Genomic DNA, 14,090 nt, shown 5'->3' with positions numbered 1-14,090 from the left:
ACTCGGCGCCGAACCCAGACAGCCGCTCGAAAATACGAGACGTATCATTGCTATGCAACCCGATTTTTTCGTTCCCCGTTCGCGTTTCCGCGGTGAGAACGGGAGCGGAGGAAGCACCGATTGTTTCTTCTAGATCGGTCGGGTTGATGATACGTTGTTGTTCGGTAAGGTATCGGTAGGGAGAGCAGGAAATCGGATCGCATGTCTGCCTCGAATCTTTCCGCCATCTTGCGAGAATTCTTTCCACGGTAGCGAGCGACGAGCGGCGAAAACCGAGCTCTGCGATTACATTCCCTTATAAATATGCAAATATGGCGGCACGGTGCACGTAGGGAGAAGAAACGGAGGAGAAAGAGGAGGCGGCGGCGGCGGCGGAGGAGGAGGAGGAGGAGGAGGAGGAAGAGGAGGTGGAGGCGAAGGAGGAGGAGGTGGAGGACGCGGTGTAGAGAAGGGGAGGCATCGGTGGAGGCGGTGGCGGTGGCGGTGGCGGTGGCGGCGGTGGCGGCCGTCGCGGTGGGTTCGCGGGTCTCCGACCAACGAAGGCTCTCCGAGAAGGCGAGGGGGGCCAGGACGCAAAAATAGAGAGTATCGCGGTAATAATTATTGATTAGGTATTCGTGACCGACTCGCCATTGCTAGAGCCGTGCGCCGCACAAGACCAGTTAAGTACAGGTACCCCGATCTTTTCCTCCCGTCCCGTTTCTTTGTAAAATGCCGGGCCGAACGCGATCGTCGCGTTTCGAAAACTCTTATCGTTCGATCGTCGTTCCGCCGAACGAATTTTAACGTATCCGTTCGACACTCGCGAAATCGGGCATGTGCTTCTGTGCTTCTGCCCTGGCAAAAAGACGGCGCTGCCAGCAGAATTTTGTTGCATTATCTTCCTTAAACGGCAGTCTCTAAGAGGGTAATCGTGGAAGAGTAAAAAGAACGAAGCGCATGATACGCCTCTCGCGTTGCCGTTGCCCGCGCGCCGTCTCCATAATTTTCGTAATACCGGGTTTTGGAGAAGCGCCCGACCGTATTCCGGCTACCAGTCTTTACATGGCCCATTTTATTGCTCGTCGTCGAATATCGTCGACTCGGCTTTGTGTGGGTTTTGCATTGTATCGGGGTCTGTTGCAAATCATGCCCTAGCCCGATTCCGAACCCGATCCCGATCCCGATCCCGTTGCCGATCCTAATCGGAAATTTTCGGAAGGGACTCAGAACGCGGCGGTCCGTGGTCTCCGATCCTCGGAGAAACACGACGCGTTATCGCGCCCCGACGATGGGGCACTTGGTACACTCTGTAGAGAAACTCGACGCTCGGGAAGGTACAATGTGTACGCGGCATTATCATTCACCCTGGCCATTATCCATCCACCGGCACCATCGACGACCCAACCCCTATTCTATCCTATCCAGTAGTGGTCCCTGCTATCCCCTTTCGCATTCGACGAGATGGAAATTTAGCGGAATCATTCGCGATTTACGACAGGGCAAACGCGCGCGCCAGCGATCCCTACCCCACCCGCTTTCGGTACTTACCTCGGTTTATACGCGAGAAAGATGAACAGCGTTATCTCTCGCTCCTGTTTCCGTTTCTGTTTCTGTTCCCGTCTCTGTCCCCGTTCCTGTTCGACAACGATGATACTCGGATCCGGCATTCTAGTTTATTCGCCGTGCACCGTCCCGCGCTGTATCTTCGAGATTCCCCGAGGATAATTATCGCGATAATCCGGGACTAACCGAACGAACCAACGAAACGAGTCTACGTATTCTCCGGCCGCGTCGCCCGTAACCGTGCTCGCAGCCGCGTTTCCAGATTTGCACGGCGGATAATTGCGCGACGATACGTAATAATTACGCAACGATTTATAAGGTATCGACGTTTTGCGGCACGCGCGACGCGACTCGGAAAATTGCCCGAAATCGTATTCGCTTTCCCTGCTAATTCGTAATAATCCGGCCCGAGTGAATCTACGCGATCGATCCGCCGAAACCCTCGATCGGATGATTCATCGATCGCGAATTCGGCTGGTAGTTTGCCCGCGGTCGGCCACGCTTGGAAAAAAATAATTTTCCGCGTGGGCCGATCGAATCGATAATTGAACCGATAAAAAACGGCGTAACTGCGCGGAAAAACGGCAGACGCTCTCTCGTTGCCCGATAGAGTCGTCGTTCGAGGGTTTCGCGTCGCCGATCTTCACACTCCATTCCCGAACAGTCGATTAGAACCGATGTTTTCGGATCTTGAACATTCCAACGAGAGATTTGAAACCGTAAATTATTGCAGCGGCGCCAGGGGAGGGGCTGCAGTGTACAACGTGGCGTGATTTTTGATACACGTCGGAACAACGCGCCGAGCGCAGCGAGGCGAACTGAAATAAACAAACACCTAACGCGAACTTTGAGTGTCGCTTCCACTCCCTGGTTCTCGGACTTTGACTACCGGCGAACGAGACATAGGGGTCAAAAGTGTAAATTAACGTGACGCGACGTATCGCGAGCGCCGCGAGGAAAAGTGCGTCCAACCTTTCCCGTGCGAGTTTCCGTGTTTTATTACGCACGGCCGGTTATCGCGCGCGCGAACGACGTAGCTACGTGCTCGAGATCGCGCCTATTGCCGGCGCACGGTTGTTAAATTTCGTACGGCCGCTTATTTCCGTATAACTTTATATTTCCCATTAGCGGGATAAACTGGGCCACTTCCGTGGCTCGGGTGTCGCGCGAGTTCGCCGGAGACAAACGCCGCAGTTCGCGGGCAACACGGAATCGAGCCTCTCTCGAAGGAGATGAAAGAGAAGAACCGCGTGCAGGTTCCTCTCGCTCGTCGCTCTCGTCTCGATCGATTACTCTTCGCCAGTCACCTTCGACGCTGCGATTACTCGGACCGGCCGAGAATCGAGACGGCACGCGACAAACCGCTCGACCGATTCGCGTCTCCCTCGGTTCAGAGGAAGCCGCGCGGTTGGCGGAGAACGAGAGGGAAAGCGTCCCCAACCGCGCGCGCCTCTGCGATCTCCATCCGCGAAACTGGCCTTTACCTCCCGGGATTATCTCCTCGTCTCTTCATCTTGTCTCGAAAGTTATCACGGCTCGATATCGTCGAAGAGAATTTCTAATTGCGACAACTAATAAGCCGAGTTAGATCGCGGTTCTCCCCGTTTCTGGTTCGCGGGATATCGAGTTAGCGTCACCGCGACGCGTTGTGGTCCCAGGCACGCTGTTGATCGCGCGCTGTGTTATTTTGCGTTCTGTGTGTTTTCAATGTAATTACGAACGATTGTTAACCGTAGATGTTTGAACTACACTCTAGAGAGTTGCTCGACCGGGATAATACGGGAAACGCTGCAGCTTTCGAAGTTGTTCGATGAACGTTCATAGCTGACGTTGTGTCTTGGGCAGCGGCGTTCGCGTCGAATGGAACACGCGAGTTTGAAACGTGCGCGCAGTGGACGGGATAGCTATCTTGAAAGATATCGTGCGCGCAGTTTTGCGTTTCGACGGATCGCGCGTCCTTTTCATTCGTAAAAATCGCGGCGAGCGCGCACCACGAGAACAAACGAGACGGAGCGGAACGGGATGCGTCGGATGGGTCGGGTTGGATCGGGTTGGGATGGGACGGAATGAGACGAGACGAGACGAGACGAGACGGGACTCGTATCTCATAGATGATTAATCCCCGCTGGATTGTAGAGTAACGAGAAACGGGCGATGGTAATTACGGCACGAGTAAAACACCGTTCACGCATAAAAGTAGCCAGCTGCGTCGGTTCGCCGCCTCCGGAAAAGATTCACGGCGCTGTCGTTCGCGTGTGCGTACGCTAGTGCCCGTTCCCAAACATGTGGGTGTGCGTTCACGTGCGGCCGGCACAAAGTATGAGGTAATTAGTTTACGTCGTGCGAATCGTGTAAACTTCGCTACGCATCGATTAAACGCCGCTGCTGGTGGCGCTGTCGCGGCCACGGCATATCGTCGAATAGATTTGCCCGGCCGCCGCGTACCGCCTTTGCGTACCGATAGAAATTGGCAGGTCAAGCGACAGAATGCCGCGCGACGGGCGAAACGTTCTCTCGAAAGGGGCTAACGTTGCGATCCGCTTGCCGGGGGGACGTACCGAGGGACGAATCGGCGCACCTGTGCGGAGCGGTGTCGCGCGCCGACACACTCCGCTCCTTTGATCACGGATCACGCGATCATTCGATCTCGAAAGTAAACGTGTGCCCGCGAATCTCCGCTTCTCCGCTCGATGAAAGTCGACTTCGAGGAACCACGGACGGCGAAGAATCGATTGTATCGCGACCCCCGCGAGAGATAAAGACCGACGGGCGTACCGAGAAGCGTAAACGTGAACGCGTGTAAAGCGGCGCGAACGGCCGAGCAGGAATAGGCGGGGCTGCAGATGCGTACTCGTGTGCATGCTTCGCTTTCTAATCATGCATAGTAGTTCTCGGAATCCCTCTGCCTATAATCGATCAGCCGGGTTATAAATTTTCCCGGCGAAACATCCTCCCGAGCCTTCCCCTTTTTTTCTCTTTCGACCGGGTCGGCCGATCGATTCGTTTCTGGTTTGCGGAACGACGAAACGACGCGGCGCGTCGCTGTTTTCCGCTTTTTGGCTTTGCACCTTCGCCCTGGACCACGGAAACTCGATTGCAGCTCCAAAGAAACGGCGCGAGTCGATCGTTAAGTGTCGAAGCTCGGTGGATACATTACGATCGTGTAACTGAAAAATGCGGTTATACCCGACGACGTTCGGGAAAAAATGAAAACGCGACGGGCAGCGGAGCTCCGGGAACACCCGGCGTGTGGTCGCGTTTAATTAAATTCTGCGCGAACGAGCGAAAAACCGGACGCTCGTCGTTGCAGCGATCGGCAGATCGAAGTATCTCTTTTTACGCGCGCGTCAACCTCTTCGCAGCTCTTTGAAACGTCACGGTTTGCACCGATTCGTCTCGTCTCGGCTCGGCTCGGCTAGGCTCGGCTCGGCTCAGCTCGTTTTCCACTCTTAGTTATAACCCTGTGACGTTCCCATGGCATAAACAAAGCGCAACCGCCAATTCCAACGATGAAATATTATAAGTAATAACATATACCCATAGGGAGAACAGGCTACGTGTTCTTGGCCACGGCCTGGCGCGGGACTCGAAGAGAACGGGATAATAACACGGCACTAAACTATACGCTCGATACACCGTACCTACATATAATTGTATAATTATTATTAATGATATCGAGTCCCTTACCAGCTTAAACGCGCCGACGTACCCGAAGTACCAACCGAGCCGTACTCGTATTCGTTCGCGTCTTACTTTGCTCCCTGTCTCGTCCTCTCTCGAGCGTGTCTCGTCCTTCGACTCGCCGCCCGCCGCGTCCACCCCCTAGAATTTCGCGAACCGAAAGGAACTACGGACAGCGATTGCTACTTTTAGTCGACGGACGTTCGACACCTCGCGCGATTTACATCTCCCCGAGACTTCCATCCGATGCGGGAGATACGATCCAAAGGGTTTACGACGCGTACGTTTCGATGCGTTTATCGGCTAGCTCGAAGCGAGAGAACGATCGAGCGACGATCAAATTGCGGGGAATCGAAGCAGCCCGGAATACGATCGGCATCCCACTCGTTGCCCCGCAACGCGCGACTTCTTTCCTCGTCCTTCCTCGTCCGCGAATCGTGAATCGTGAATCGTGGCTGTTGGCTCGTGGCTCGTGGCTCATGGATCGTGGATCGTGGATCGTGGATCGTGGCTCGAGGATCGAAGATGTTGTCCGATTTTTCGTGATCGCCGCTGCTCGGATAAGATTTCGAGGCGATATTACAGGCCGCGTCGCCGACGAAACGTTGCATCGACGCATCGGCTCGGCCGGCCAGCCAATCTCGTAATTTCTTCCGTTATTTATTGCCATCGTCCTCCTCCGTGGAGCTCGTTTTTTCGACGATCGCGAACACCTTGACCCGGCCCGGGTCGATCGAGGGCGATCGCTCGGAGCGGACCCGGCACGGCGCGGCTACTTTCTCGATTCGTCGGCACGATCGATTTGCCAAATGCTTCCGAAACGGACTCGTACGTTCCCCGACGATTCCGTCGTCGGTTCGGGAATCCCGACAGCATTCGCGATGTGAGGTCGAGGCGAACGGTAAACCGCGAATCGGAAACGCCGCGAGTCATCGTTGTCGTGAGCATTAACGACACCTTCGGAATAAAGAGATCGTCAGGTGAGACCCGGCGATTGCCGTGCGGACAGTGTACGCTCGACGGGGCGCAGCAGGTATTAATCTCCAGGTGTAGCGACAAACATTACCGTAACCCGCCTCGCTCTGCGATTCGAAAACAAGAAGCAACTCGCTGCGCGAACGGTGAAAAAAGCCGCGGGCAACTAACCGGTGAGTTAGGAGCCGAGGAAAGATGAAGGGCAGCAACGAAAACTGTCGACGAGCGATGCGGGCCCGAACGAGGGAAGAGGAGGGCGATACGCGAAGACGAGGAGGAAGACGGGAAAGAAGACGAAAACGAAGAAGACGCGAGAAGGGAGAGAGAAGCAGAAGAGGAGCGTGCGCGTGGAATATTAAGGAGCGATTAACATAAGGGGACAGAAGCGTGCGTGTCTTCGCGATCGTGACGACGTTATCGATTGTCGTCGAGTTCTAGGTTCAGGCACGTATCGCGTACACGCACTCGCGAACCGACGATGAACAGAGGACGAGGTTAAAGACACGCGCTCGCGACGAGTCGGCCTTACGGGTAGGGGGAACCTGGCAGCTGGAACAAAAAGAGAACCGCGCGAGGAAAAGAATGGCAGAAAGGACGCGGGGCGAAAGAAGCGGAGACGCCCGGGGGACCACGGAGAGAACTCGCGGTATTGTCAACCGCGAGGCCATACACCGACAACGTACCGCGTTACTGCTAACCATAACTGTACTCGCATTCCGATCTCCTGAATAACGCTGGCATAATACGCCTGGAAAAAGGATGCCCCGACGCGAGTTCTCCTCGATCGAACTTTCGTCGGTGAACACCGCCGACAGTTTTCTAGCCCTCGACCGCTCGTCTTCCACGCGCGTGCGGGTCTTCCATCGTCGAAAACTATCGCGTACGCGGAAGACATCCCGTCGGCTACCGAGAAGAGGAGCGGCGTGTCCCGCCGCAGATTGCTCCGTTTAACGACGGCGGATACAGTTTCCTTTCGGCAGAGAATCGCGCGAATCAAAGGGGACGGATAATGCCGTGGAAGCGAGTGGAATTTTATTCGTCCGTTCGTTTCGGCGAGGTCCGGCGAACAGAGACGCGCCGTGTGGGACGAAAGTGGAAGGAATCGAGAACGATGAAGAGGTGGAAACCGAGATGGACGGGACCACCGGGCAGGGTGCTCGGAGCATCATTAAGACGGATTTTCCGGCACGCAGTCGCCTGATTGCCTCACGTACGACGGTTACGCGCGATCATTCGGTTCAATGATAATCTCTCGGGTAGCCCGGCCTGGCGTGGCACGTCTAACGTAGCGGCGGCGGCGCCGGCAACTGGGACGAAGCGGGTGGTACGAAGGAAACGGACGGACCAGACGGATATGCGGACCGAGGGAACGCTCTCCGCTACGATCATACGCAATTACATGCTGAATCTTTAATGGAACGTTTCGAGCCTGGAATTACTCGAACGGCGTGGAAAGCTATCGCCGCGTAATGCGAGCGTACGCCTGTTCCGAGAGCACGCAGATCCCCCGCTTTCTTCCGCTCGTGTCTCTGTCCTCCGCTTCGCTTTGCGACCCGCCCGCGATTCTAATCGTTTCCGAAACACCGGCGATTCCTCGCGAGGAGACTGTCGTATGTAATTTAGAGGCCGGCTTCGATCGACCAACTTCTGTTTCCATGAATTGCAAACGACTTCTGAATCGAATTATCCCGAGTGCGTTTAAAATCGCCGATGATCCGTCTCTCGACGCTTCCTCTGTTCGCTGGTCGCGTCCGGGCGCGACTCGCGGAACGATTTGAAATTGATACGTACGAATGAACGGAATCGCGGGTCGTTCTCGTGCTACGCGGCACTGAACGGGCTAACGGGCCAAGAACGGACAACCGATGGGGGAGGAGGAGAGCCCGGAGCGAACGTAAAATGACTTTCCAAAATTCGAAATTCCAGACGAGAGCCGAGCGATAAAGCGGCCCGTTTCCAGCGGGCACTTAGATACCACAATTTGCTAGATGGTCGCCCAGGGCGAGCCATCCACTCGAGCAACCTTTGCTTTGTGTCTCCGCCGGACGGGACAGCGAGAGAATTCGATTTAACTACCACGCGTCCGGACGTGCTTCGTGTGCGTGAGCTCGCCTCGACGCGCTCCGGCCTCTACAGGGTGCACGCGAATTCGGAAACTTCCCTTCTTCTCGATATCGATTCGTTCGACAGGCGATCACAGCTTGAACGAACGAAAGCTCGAGCAGCGCGAGCGGTGATCCGATGGAAGCTGATACCGCGGACCGCGAGCACACGCGACGAGCCGAACGGAAACTCTTCGGACGAGGAGGAATCTCGTCGGACAGCCGACAGGGAACTTGGCTAGCCGGTTCGTTGGGGGACACCCGTTACGCGGTTTTCGCGCAACTCGCCGGACAAAGGAACGGTATGCATATGCACGGCGTCCCTCGTCTATTCGCCATGGAAATGCGATGTAATTCAATGCAGGACTTTCGACGACGGTACTCGATGTCTTTGGGAAGCGCGTGCAGCCCGGCGCCGTCCGTTCTTCCGTTCTTCCGTTCTTCCGTTACGTCCGTGCCGCGAGGACTTCTCAAAGGGTCCCCGTGAATCGAAATCGCGTTAAGCCGAGGCAAAAAGACGAAAGAGAACGAACGCCGCTCGAGACGGCTCGGGGCGAAGGGATCGCTCGAAGGTCCCGAACAAGTAAGTCGTTCATCTATCCGGAGAAAACGGAGCAGCACGGCGGACGGGGAGCACGCGGGCCGAAGGGGGAAGCAGTCGGGAGGCGGCGCGACCAACGCCACACTCGAATTTATAAAATATCATTAATCACGGGCCGCTCGGCTCGCCATCGTACCGGTCCCGATCGAAACGTGTGTTTATGCGATCTCGCGGGCCCGTTTAGACGTGATTTATCGTAAGAAATTATCCGAATGCTAGAAATACCGTATCATTATCTCGTGCATCTCGCATCGTTCGCGCGTACACCGAGAATTTACAGCTAGGGGAAAAACGATACACGGATCGAGAATCGAGCGTGACGGATTAACGTTAGAAACGGCACGGTTTTTACCTAGACACCGGTCACCCCTCCGTTGAACGTAAAATTCCATCCTTTTTTTTTCTCTCTCTCCTTTTCCAACGAGCCGTCCCGGAGCCCGCGTCCGCTGCTTCCTTCCTTCCACTCAAACCATTTACCGTGAAAAGAACGTCCAACGGATCGATTAATTCCGCGGGCGTTTCACCGTTGAATCGCGCCGTTTTCTCGCTAAAAAAAACCCCCGTACAGCTGTGTAAAATGAACAGTTCCCGCGATATTTCTAAAGGTATCGACGTGAAATTTTCACGGAAACGTTTCGCGAGAAACGCGGTACCGTTCGCTCGCACTTGCTTGTATCGTTGATTTATTGCGCGTAACCGCGGCTCGGAAAGGGTGAAAAGTTCATTTGCAATTTTAATGCCCGACTTTTTGTTTCGACGAAACGGGGAGGCATTGGCCAGAGATTTAATGAAACGGTGTTGTTGCGTTAGACGGAGGGACGGGGCCTGATCGGGACCGCCTCGATTCGGCTCGTCTCGACTCGTCTCGTCTCGTCTTGTCTCGTCTCGTCTCGGCTCGGCTCGACTCGGCTCCGTTCCGCTCCGTCTCAGTCCCGGTGTCTACGAGCCCCCGCGCAACGCTTCGTCGTTGTCGCAATTGTCTCGTTACAACTAACAATACACCTCGACTGACCTAGAATTAGAATTCCTGCCAGTGTCTATTGAAATCTGCATTCGCGATCCGAACCGCAATCGCGGGAACATGCAAATGTTCTCCACCGGCTATGTTGCGAAATTCCTACGATCGCAATTAAGGCTACCCCACGATATCGTCCGTAATGGCCAGCCTCGAGTCGCGTAAACGATCCGGGTCGAGAAAAACCGCGGTATCGCCGAGGCTTTTCGATCGATAGCGAACCGGCGGTCGCGAGTCGACGATCAGGCCCGTAATCGATCGTTTCTTTGTGACAGGAACGATCTCGACCGAAATCTCATCGGTTTTCATGGAATCTGTAGTTTCGTTCGCGGGACTCTCGAATACCCTGTAGGTGAAATCCCGTGAATTCCTAATCTCGAAGACGAGAAGCCCGATTCCCCGTTGGAAGCTTCTCTTCTCGCGCTCCGTCTTTTCCGCGCCTATACATCGTCCATCCGTATCGATTCGTGGCCGCAGGTGAGAGACCGATGATTATATCGATCGAGTCTTAGGTCTTTGGAGTAACCGGTAATAGAGAGAAAGAGCGACGAAGGCCGAGAGGGAGGGAAGGCGAGCGAGCCGAGGGATGGTGGCGGTGGTGAAACGAACGCAGAAGAAAGAGAAGACGCGCGAGAAAGAGAGAGGACCAGGGGGATAATTTTGATATTCGGTGATTCGGTACCCAGTAGCATGATCGGCATGACGCTTATACACAGGGTCTGGATGGTGGTAGCCTCGGGGCACTGATATTACCTACCCCCGTGATCAGCGCCTACGTCGAAAATCGCCGAGCGCCACAGAGAAACGGCGCGTTTTATTCGGAGAGTCGACGTCGACATTTTTTGCGTCTAGCCGGTAGTAAATGCAGGGTGCGCGCCGTTAGAGAGGGAGCGTGGCGGACAGGAGAAAGAGGACAGAGCCGAGGAGAACGGGCTACCACCTATCGTCCCGCCGAGAAATTCGGAACTTTGAGAGAAGGGACGAAAATGTTCGAAATTGCACGTTCCCGATGCAAATCTTACCCCTCTCGGGCGGTTCGGTTTGTTGGTCCGTCGCGAAGCGCGTCCTTGCGACTCAGCGTCCCGCGTCTCGAGCGTTCTCGTTCCCCTCGAACTCGTCGCTCGTCTTCTTTTCTCCGCCGCGAAAAAGAATGCTGCCGGAACGCCGACTCGGCTCTCGTATATCATCTCGCTCGGCGGGTATCCCCGCTAAGAGAACGCAACACACGGTTATTAAGTTTTCGCCTATCGAAAATTTCGAGCCGACGCGTTCACCTTCGTCCAGTTTCGCGGCGAGCGAGCGTGGCCGCGACCTTGGAAAGATTCGAATACACATGCGCGGCTGGATAAATAAATTCCATGACGCGGAGGTGCACGGTCGCTTATACCGTTAAATAGGAACGAATACGCGCGCGATCCGAGGTGTGCGCTCGGCGCCGCGTGCCTGTAGGTATATGTAAATATGTATAGGTATAAATATATATTCGTTCGGTGGAGGCACGGAGGGTAGGTAATGCAACAAGTGGCGGTTTTCACGGGTTTTCCCGGGGATGAAACGGAACGGGCCGGTGGTGGATGGAGTCCCACGCCGCTTCCACTTCCACTTCCACTTCCACGGCAAAACCGCCGACGCCGCTTCCACCCCCTCTGTGCCCATGCCACCCCTTAACAGCCACAAAGCTCCTGTCAGGAATTTAAGGGTAGCACAGCCCTTACCGTGGCACCTCGTCCCTTTACTGTTCGCCTCTCGAATCGAGATAGGTCGAGCGACGATCGAACCCCTCGACCTTGCGATTAGGAGATCGCTTGGTTCCGTCGACCGAGCAAAAAGGACATCTCGGTCGCGTCACGCGTCACGCGTCGCTGTTCGAAAATTACGAATCCGAAGGTGGATCGACTCTCGGAACGAAACGGGCCGGTGGACCGAACGTGCAACGACTACTCGGAGAAAGGCAACGTTTCCATGATTTCTTTCTCGGTTAGCTTTTTTCTCCGCAGTCTTAATTTTGCGAGCACGGCCCCGAGATGGCGGAGAGCGGTTGCAGTTTCTCGTTCGCTCCGCGGCTCCCCGTGCCGGTACATATTTCCGAGTTTAGTGCAGCGCCGGTGGAAACCATTATTCGAAATCGACCGACGCGATTGGTCGGCACGAAGGCACGGAGAGCGGTTCGCATGATTAAGATCATCCAATGATTCCTTCTCTATAATGATAGGCTCTGGCGAGCCCGCTCCTGCTTTCCGCGCGGTGGGGCTGCTCGCGGGCGGAAGGGGGAAGGCATTACGCGAGATTACTAAAAAGAATTTTATGCTAATGAAAATGCCCAGCGTTCTATCCTGCCGGTGTTGCATTCGCTCGCGACTGTTCGTGCATCGTCGTCCCGTGTTTCGCAACCTTTTTTTTTTCGCGTTCACCCCGTATTCCGCTAGACGAAACGACAACCTATGAAGGATCGCATTCCGCGTCTTTCTTCGGAAAAATGAACGGTTGCCGTTGCGTCGAGAAATCGACGACCGCTCCGGTTCCAGCCTGTTTCGCGTCCGCAAACTACGCGCGGAGAAAGAGATGGCCACCGATTCGCGTTCGTTCGCGCGGATCTTCGGCCAAACAGTCGAACCTGTGTTTTTTCACGCGCCTCGATGGAAAACACGGTGGAAAAACAAAGTATCCTCGGAGGCATAATCGCGCGGACACGCGTTCCAACGTTCGGCGCGCAGGGGATTATGAAAGTCGTTTGTTCGGTTTGCGCGAGTCGCACACCGAACCGAGGAGGCAAAGGAACGAAGAGACCAGAAGGCACGATACACGCCAGACTCGGACAAATGGCTCTTCTTATTATTTTCATTACGCGGCTATAATGAAGCATTAGCGGTGAAGCGGCTAGAAGAGATGCAAAGGGTACAGGATGAACGGCTGGAGAAAAGGCGAGGAGGTACGAAAGAGAAACGGCCGATGATGCGAATGGAGTTGGTCGGATTGAAAAAACCATTTAGCAACTGGCCATTATAATAATACGTGATTCGTTTATCTCATCTTCGTACAGTCGTGGTCGGTCGAATTAGTATTCCCCCGGATCTACCCGGGAGTCCGCGGCTTCGGGCTCGCCTCGAACATCGGGGCGGTCTCTCGTTCCCGTGCTTCGTTCACGACAGGATTTTTCCATGCCGTTTGGATTTCGATTTCATTCGGCGATCGGCATTGTTTCGATTTTCTCGCTAGCGGGACCGAGGGATACCGAACAGGGAATTCCTGCGCGAGCTTAGAACAGGGGTGGGAGGAGAAGTTGCAGAAGATCCGCGTGTGGCGAGGTCTGCGGCGAGGTCTGCGGCGAGGTCTGGCGAACGAGGAGGTCAGCGAAAACGGTGGTCGCGAGGGGGTGTCGAAAGGGGAACACGGATTCCGTGTAGTATATCGTTCGCTGTCACCGTGCGCGGATCGAAAAGGCTTCCGTACGTAAGTTGCTTTCGTGCTGGAAAGCATGATCACGGAAGTACCGTGCTGCTGTCGCGGACTGTACGATAATGCAGCAGGATGGATACCTTCGCATTACAATATGAACCTGGATCGCCGCGGTCACGTTCGCTCGATGTGTGCGTGTGTGTGGTCCACCTCTGGTCCCGTCCTTCTTTTCGACTTTTTTCCCGCCCCGTCTCTTCCCTTTCCAACCGCCGACCCTCGCCCTCGCCCTCCTCTCTCGCCGCGGCGGATTGTTTCCTTTTCTGCCGGTGGTTTCTTCTTTCCTCCCCTCGCCGACTCTCCTTCGGCGAGACGTCCCTGTTGGTCCCGCGCGCTGCACCGCAAAAAGACGGAAACTCATTATCCGTACGAGATTTTACGAGCGACGAATTCGCACAGCGGTTTAGAGCGACACGCGGAGAAAGCAATCGCGCTCCCAGCATCTTCGGCGGTGCCGGCTCGCCGCGTTTTCCATCCGCCGATTCGACGACGTTTCGATACCAATCTATTTCGCACCGATTCCCGGCGACCGATCCGCCGAGTTCCCGTTGGCCGCGCGAGAGGTGCCCGCGACAGGCATAAATTCTATTCTTGTTCGTGCGTGCCTTGGAATTTACGTAAGGCGAACCAGTTGCATCGTGGCATTATCGCGAAGCGGTCAGGATGCATCGGTCTAACGAGCGCGAGCATTCAAGGATGTTTACCTTTAATATTATAG

The 14,090-nt window shown here is 55.1% G+C and overlaps 1 protein-coding gene across 7 annotated transcripts in view; it reads left to right on the top strand.

Moving 5' to 3' along the window:
* LOC116424941 (protein bric-a-brac 1) overlaps positions 1-14,090 on the top strand; it is a 224,825-nt gene that overhangs the window by 23,425 nt on the left and 187,310 nt on the right. The window contains exon 1 of one of the 7 annotated variants that reach the window (XM_076368935.1): positions 576-593. The exons of the other annotated variants lie outside the window; for them this stretch is intronic. The gene's annotated coding sequence lies outside the window, so the exon portion shown is untranslated. Of the gene's footprint in view, positions 1-575; positions 594-14,090 lie in introns of those variants that run through there. 7 annotated transcript variants of the gene reach the window in all.

The sequence above is a fragment of the Nomia melanderi genome, chromosome 7 (genome assembly GCF_051020985.1).
Source record: "Nomia melanderi isolate GNS246 chromosome 7, iyNomMela1, whole genome shotgun sequence".
NCBI classification, from domain to species: Eukaryota; Metazoa; Arthropoda; class Insecta; order Hymenoptera; family Halictidae; genus Nomia; species Nomia melanderi.
This window is presented reverse-complemented; position numbering and strand designations above follow the sequence as displayed.